We start from the raw sequence: 8,279 nt of genomic DNA, 5'->3' as shown, positions 1-8,279 counted from the left end.
TTAATATACTCTTAACAATTTCAAAAGTGGTCATTGTAAACCAACCCTAAAGTACTTTATCATTTCGTTGAGTTCAGTGTGAGTTTCCACATGCTGAACCAATAAACGTATTATATGCCAAACGTTGATCGTGAGCTTAGTAGTTACAGAAGAACGAACCTTGAAGCTTTTCTTTGTTGGTTTTCGCCCAGTGACTAATCCTGACCAGGATTTTCACTAATTGTAACGTTGGTTGCCGCAATCACATGCACCAACCATAAGGTTTATATACTACTGTTCATAAAACAACCTAGTTTACCTTGGAAAATGGTAAACAGATTGTGATCCTTGAAGCTTTTCTTTGTTGGTTTTCGCCCAGTGACTAATCATGACCAGGGAATATTGTGGAGCAAGCAATTTCTTCATAAAAAGTCAGATAAAGAAGGACTGGCTCTTTGTGAATTTCGGTTTACTTGGCGAGCGACTTGTTAAAATGTCTACAAACTGTCAAGCTTAGCTTAATATACTCTTAACAATTTCAAAAGTGGTCATTGTAAACCAACCCTAAAGTACTTTATCATTTCGTTGAGTTCAGTGTGAGTTTCCACATGCTGAACCAATAAACGTATTATATGCCAAACGTTGATCGTGAGCTTAGTAGTTACAGAAGAACGAACCTTGAAGCTTTTCTTTGTTGGTTTTCGCCCAGTGACTAATCCTGACCAGGAATATTGTAGAGCTTGGCTTAATAATATACTAACTTGTTAACATATGCTCAACAGTCATTATGATATTTATACTAAAACCTTTTGCCACATGCCATACATCGATCTGATGTAATGTTGTGGGCATTTCTTCTCTCACAAATTTGGCAATTTGTAAGTGTCGATCTGTTATAACCTTAAATTCCGCCCAACTCTATAACACATCGTTGAAAACCGGCCTTCTCCATATAGCATTACTGCGGATGTTTTATTGGAATAGAAAATATATTACATACTTACAGTTCACATGTGTGGTATTGGTATGATTAACTCTCATACCTGAATGAGATCAAGCTCTATGATCTTATTTTATGTGCCATAGTTTGCATTGTGACCGGGGCTATCGCATCTACCATCACCACCAACAATAAAACCTCCTTCCAGATTTTTTAAAGAATCCCATTGTGACCGGGGCTATCGCATCTACCATCACCACCAACAATAAAACCTCCTTCCAGATTTTTCAAAGAATCCAATATCATCTTCTGTTGTTGCGTGTACATCCGATAAATCACTGTATCACGGAAGTGCTTGGCACAAGTTTGAGAACTAACCATACATATGTTCAGAGACTGGAAACATTTTGATGGTTTTGGTATATGGTGTGCATTTGCAATCATTGCTGTGGGCACCAGTAGATTTAACACAGGTGTTTTGCGTACCAGTGGTTGGTTCTGCCAAACACGCTCCCACATACACTTCTGAATGACTCGCACAAAGCTTCCAGACTCAACATCAACAAAACCGGGACATGGTAACAAACAAGCCTTGCATGTTGTGAACAATGGGAGCAAATTTGACATAAATGTGATGCACTTTTTTCATGGAGGACATCACTGTTGGACATAAAATAAAAATATACAATTGAAACTCAAAGAAATCTAAAAATAAAAAACAGAATTATATTACTTACAGTGGTTGAGGTTGATTAGATGTTGTCGCAGAGGCGGTAGGATTGAAATCGTGATCTTTTAAATCCACAGTCAATCGCCGTCGTTTCATTGGACTGGGAGTGTTTTGGTTCATGAGATCAGAATTGTCTTGGAAATCGTTCAAATTTGAAGCTTCTGCATTACAAACATCTGGTGCAACTTGAATTCCTAAATTGTAAATATGTCAGTGTTTCTATACCACTATAAGAACTATATTTATATTTACCTTTCGTGCGAAATGACACATATGCTTGTGTTTTGGCATGCACAACCTTTATTGGTGAAACTTGTGTATATGCCTCAATATACCTGGGGCCTCACTCTCTATACTTGGAGATGGTTCATCATCCGTATATGGTATTGGCAGAGGTGAAATTTCACGAAGTATCTAAAGCATTATTTACAAACATAATGATTATTGTCCTATATTAATTACGAATAGGTAGATTTCTCTACAATGTAAATAAGTCTACAAGGTCTATTCGTAATCAAAGTTTAAATTGAATAAACAGTTTTAAAACTGGCAATTTGCCACTAGATTTTCTAGCACATAAAATCGCTTTTCAGAAAATGATTAATCAAAATTTTATATCTCTACTTTCTTAACAATGCAGTACAGTATTACTATGTTGACTATATCCTAAACTTAACGTTAGCATTTTGTATGAAGTGCTAATACAATCCCTTATATTGATAATCCCGTTTAAAAAAAACCGACAGGGCAGCCTTACATCACTCCCTTCTGAAACCTTGGCTTAAACAATGGTTTATACCACTCTCTCTCTTCTGCAGCTGCAGGTTGAACAGTAGGGAACTGAACAAGGTTTTAAGCGAAAGCTTCTCAGCGTAGCCCATCTAAAACATTCTAAAGTCTTTAAAATCACTGCATTTGAAATGTGCACTGCACACTAGACTGCTTTTTGTTGGTCCATCCCAACCTGGGTGCGTGACTCGAATAAATTAATTCCACTCTTTTAATATACAAGGGAACATTTTGGAATTGAATGAAGTGGCAGTTTAGCTGAAAAACAATCATAATAATTAAAAATACCCTTGAACCTAGTGGTTTACTAATGATACATTTAAAGCCAACAACTTATGTATTGGCAGTCTTATCATAACTAATTGAAAATAGATATCCAAGAACAGAGCAAATCTGGCATTTTAACATTTTTTTTTTAATGTATAAAGACTCTAGGAGTATTTATCTGGCGTATCAAAAAACAATCATAATAATTAAAAGAACTGAACAAGGTTTAAAGCAAAAGCTTCTCAGCGTAGCCCATCTGAAACATTCTAAAGTCTTTAAAATCACTGCATTTGAAATGTGCACTGCGCACTACACTGCTTTCTGTTTGGTCCATCCCAACCTGGGTGCGTGACTCGATTTTTCAATACAAGGGAACACTTTGGAAATGAATGAAGAGACAGTTTAGCTGAAAAACAATCATAATAATTAAAAATACCTTTGAACCTAGTAGTTTATTAATATTATTATATGATCCATTTAAAGCCAACAACTTATGTATTGCAGTCTTATCATAACTAATTGAAAATAGATATACATATCCTACCTGATTTTGCATTTCCACATCCAAGAACGAGCAAATATCTGGCATTTTAACAATTATTTTTTTAAATGTTTAAAGACTCTTAGGAGTATTTATCTGGCGTATCACATGGTAAAATTTCGAATGGTTATTCAGGCTATATACACTCTGTATTTACCTTATCTTAAAATACATCGACTATACCATAGGCTAGTAAGTTACTGAATTCAAATATCACAATTTTATGCAGCCTAAATACTTCTCAAGTAGCCAATATACTTTAAAACTGCAAAATCTAAGCAAATGAATTATTTATTTAGTCATAAATTGTGTTTCTAATCACATCCCTACTGTTTAATGTGGCTTTAAAAGATGTGTCCACTTCAATAAAGGATCCTCATCTATTTTTAATTGCAGATTGACATTCTCCAGTGCATAACGGGCAGGTGGCAAACAATTCCATGAGATTACTATTAAACACAATGAACTTTTCTTCTTGAATTGGGCCAGCATCTTTAAAAGATGTGTTGTCACTAATATTGTAAAGCTTAATTTAATCAGAAAAAATTCACTAGTGTTAATAACTGTACATTGGTAAATATATGCAAAGTATTGTACCCTGGAAAAAGGTCGATGTTGCTTGCGTTCATGAAGGCATCTTCAGGAACAAATGTTGGGTCTGTAATTTCATCATCAATGTGTGTCATACTTGTACTCTCTAATGTTTCATCATGCTTTCTTTTTTTATGAGGCGTCGTTGAAGATTCAATAGGATCAAATCTTGTTATGCTGCTTTCCATGGCTGTAATGTACATGGCAGTTCAGTACAAATACCACATTATAACATACTTGCTGTTTCGGTCTATTGAAGCAGTCTCAGTGGATTTAAAATCTACAAAGAAACATTGTGTTCCATTGTCTTTCATAACTGGACAAAACTGTGTGCTTTGATTAATTAATTCTTGACTTGTACCAGGTAGTGGATCTGTTTCTTCCGAGTTTATTAAATTCTTCTGTTGATTCCAAATGAATTGACTTGTACCAGGTAGTGGATCTGTTTCTTCCAAGTTTATTAAATTCTTCTGTTGATTCCAAATGAATGTTGCTTACAGGATCAGGGTATATTGAAGGAATAGACAAGTTTTTTTGCATGGCCCGTTGTGAACATATGATCGTTAGTAAAATCTTCAAATCTTCTGAAGTAAAATGTTCACTACAAATTGAACTTTGCTTCTGGGTACCAGGTAGTGGATCTGTTTCTTCCGAGTTTATTAAATTCTTCTGTTGATTCCAAATGAATGTTGTTGCTTACAGGATCAGGGTATATTGAAGGAATAGCTTCTTTTTTAAAACAATTTTTTTTGCATGGCCCGTTGTGAACATATGATCGTTAGTAAAATCTTCAAATCTTCTGAAGTAAAATGTTCACTACAAATTGAACTTTGCTTCTGGGCTGTACCAGCATGCCAATGTGACTTGGTTTTTTTAACAAACAAGCTCCACTGTTCTTTTAATTGAGAGTTATTAAGAAATGAAAACACCAAGCTTGTTAGGCTATTTTAAATGATTTTCCTATATACTGCTATCATTTTATCCCATTGATCTCTAAGAAGTAACTACCTCTAAGCCGCTGGTTCGATTAAAATATTGTTACTACATTAAAATACGTCTGACTTTCCTAAACTGCAGCAATAAACGATAACAACTATGAGGCCGGGTCTTCCCCAGATACGAAGCATTGTATTGTGACGTCACAGTGCCCGCGAGTGACGTTTTTGGCAGCTTCAAAATCTCATTTTTAGACGTTTATCATATCTTTTAAATTAAAGCTTTTTTTACAAACTAGCTTTTAATCAATAATCTTCAATAGGCATAATAGTTTGTATTTATACAAAAATCTGCCCAACCTTGGGAACCGTGGTCCGGACTCTTTAAATACTTTTATAGAGAAGATATATCCTAAAACTTGTAAAACATACACAATGCGTCGCATCCAAGAACTGTTATTTTTAGTCGGAACACGCTTTCAAGTTCCTGATAAAATATAAGTTTCGCAAAATGTGCGCATGCGCAGTAGCCGATGGGAACCAGATTTCTGCGACACCGGCCTGATAATTCACATTTTACGTTGGAAATTAGGCCTATATACCACGTCACAAACACCATTTTCCGTTGTTACGTCATGTATTTTGCCTAATAAAGTAGCAGTAATGCAAAAAACATACAGATTGAGTGAAGAGGTCAGTTGTTTACAGAAGTATAGCTATAAGCTGGGTCAGGAGCAACAAACAGCAAAATAACATTATAAATTAAAACATGAAAACATTATACGGTCGTGAAGAAACTTTATAGCACCAAAAATGGAATTATATGACGTGCGCAAACGCAAAACAACCAAAAACGTACTCATTGTTCTTTGTCGCCCTTTTAAACTTGTTACTTCACATTTTTTACGAATTCGTTGCGAATACGCTGCTTGTTATTATAAAATATATAAATTATTATTTTTTCGGATTTTTTTTTCCGTTGGGTGTGTAAGGTAGGTACATGTAAAAGTTGCTGGCGAAACTGTAATTCGTCGGTTAAGGTTTGGCAGGCTGGTTGCATAATCTAATAGAGCGAATCCGTTGCACACGGGGTCAGATAGCCCACGCGAAGGCATAGTTAAGCCCCCTCTGTTGTAATGCCGGAAATAATCAGGAGAAGATGCAGTAGTATTCGAAATAAATTGCCTTTTACAGTCATCGCATTTACTTCGCTTAGTTAATTTTAGAGCCACAAAACCAGCATCAGTTGAGTCCAACTTCTTCGCTTTTGGGCGATTATTTTCTATTTCCGTCGATTAACAGTCAACAACAAACAGCATTCTTAACTGATTCAAACACTTCCTGGTCCTTCGTTCCAAACATCAACTTTATCTTTAATAACATACTTATCTTTAATGTTTACTGAGTCTGCAAAGACGATTAACGATAACGGGTAAACATGAGCGAAATAAGTAAACACAACGGAATTGCAATAATACAACGTTAACACAAGGAAATGAAGGCGCGACGAGGCAAGCGAGTGACGTAACAAACGAATCGTTCTGCAGTTGATCAAGTAACAAGGTAGGTACATGTAAAAGTTGCTGGCGAAACTGTAATTCGTCGGTTAAGGTTTGGCAGGCTGGTTGCATAATCTAATAGAGCGAATCCGTTGCACACGGGGTCAGATAGCCCACGCGAAGGCATAGTTAAGCCCCCTCTGTTGTAATGCCGGAAATAATCAGGAGAAGATGCAGTAGTATTCGAAATAAATTGCCTTTTACAGTCATCGCATTTACTTCGCTTAGTTAATTTTAGAGCCACAAAACCAGCATCAGTTGAGTCCAACTTCTTCGCTTTTGGGCGATTATTTTCTATTTCCGTCGATTAACAGTCAACAACAAACAGCATTCTTAACTGATTCAAACACTTCCTGGTCCTTCGTTCCAAACATCAACTTTATCTTTAATAACATACTTATCTTTAATGTTTACTGAGTCTGCAAAGACGATTAACGATAACGGGTAAACATGAGCGAAATAAGTAAACACAACGGAATGCAATAATACAACGTTAACACAAGGAAATGAAGGCGCGACGAGGCAAGCGAGTGACGTAACAAACGAATCGTTCTGCAGTTGATCAAGTAACAATGGGCGACATAAACATATATATACAATGGACAGTGACGTAGTTGGCCGACTGTAAACACAATATCATCTAGATATAATAATATTTTTTTCGGAGCTGTTTACTTTTCGTAGACTTACTAAAACCACTCATTTGCCGATACTGGGAAAATCTATTTTCCAACCGGTCACTTTGAAGCTTTACCATGATAACATAGATAAAGCTTTCATTGAGTAGCTCTTTAACCAATGCTGCTTGTGAGCGCAGGATCATTCTCAAGGCATTAATGTCTATTTTCCAACCGGTCACTTTGAAGCTTTGCCATGATAACATAGATAAAGCTTTCATTGAGTAGCTCTTTAACCAATGCTGCTTGTGAGCGCAGGATCATTCTCAAGGCATTAATGTCTGCCCTGACAAACCATACGGCCGACAATCCCAGGTGTCCAACCAGCAAATGATTTAAAAAATCAATTCATTATAATTTGCCACAATGGCCGAACCAAGTGGGTTTGAAGAGAACCTTGTTTTAGAGCTGACCACTGTCCACCATGTGTTGATCAGTGATAGAAAATTGCAAACGTCGGCCCTCACAGGAAAATAATTTTTACACGCTGCCATTGTGGTGTCGTGGAAAATTGCATATGCCATCGAAACATTCTGCTTATTATTAAAAGGATATAATGCTTTGTATGTCAACTTTGAAGCTAGCCGTAAGTTGCCATCCAGTTTAGAAGTCACAACCACGAAATGTAGTCTGCTCCACTCTTTAAAACTTCTTGTTCAATTGAAAAATTAAACGAAGGAAAGACAAATCGCTTGTTATTTAAAAGATTATTTTGTATATTCTTGACAGGATGAAAACATTGTTAAAAAATAAGTAAGTTTTCGGCTCATTAAGTGGATGCTGGATACTCGATAGCCCATCAGCCGAGTACTGATTTAAAAGAGCGGCAAAGGCATTCACATTTAATGAGTGATTATCGCTAACCACCCCCCGAACTTTAAAACCAACGCTTGCAAGTGATCCGATTTTGTATATTTCTGTAGCCGGCCATTGTCCATTCACAGTTATTTCAGTTGAAGCTTCTATAACAAGTGGGATAGATTGTTTTAATCCCTGCACCAGGAATACCAAAACGCCCCTATAAAAATTATCATCACCGCCGACGTATTGCCCAATTTTTGTAGATACATCTTATCAACCATTAAAATAACATCACTGGATATGCTTCCCCGGGTTTGTAAAAGCTTTGCAGGTTTTAAGGTGTAGCGATTGAGTAGTGTGTTTCAAGCACAGATATGTATTTAACTCAATGCATAAAGACCGAATATTAAACAGTCGTGTTGCGTAACTATTCCATCTGGTGTAACTGTTTATGGAAACTATCTCCCAGT

General features: G+C 36.3%; 1 long non-coding RNA gene across 2 annotated transcripts; it reads right to left on the bottom strand.

Moving 5' to 3' along the window:
- Positions 1 to 229: 229 nt before the first annotated feature.
- LOC108950955 lies at positions 230 to 4,060 on the bottom strand. 2 transcript variants are annotated; one of them, XR_001975425.2, is made up of 3 exons: positions 3,250 to 4,060; positions 1,902 to 2,063; positions 230 to 1,843 (listed from the first exon to the last, which is right to left on the bottom strand). It is a non-coding gene; the product is annotated as an uncharacterized LOC108950955 (long non-coding RNA). The 2 variants fall into 2 exon arrangements; XR_003397486.1 differs by lacking the exon at positions 3,250 to 4,060 and having other exon boundaries at positions 230 to 1,579; positions 1,657 to 1,843; positions 1,902 to 2,546.
- Positions 4,061 to 8,279: the final 4,219 nt, after the last annotated feature.

Source organism: Ciona intestinalis, unplaced genomic scaffold (assembly GCF_000224145.3).
Source record: "Ciona intestinalis unplaced genomic scaffold, KH HT001206.1, whole genome shotgun sequence".
Lineage (NCBI taxonomy): Eukaryota > Metazoa > Chordata > Ascidiacea > Phlebobranchia > Cionidae > Ciona > Ciona intestinalis.
The sequence above is the reverse complement of the archived record's forward strand: the minus strand, read 5'-3'. Positions and strand labels throughout refer to the sequence as shown.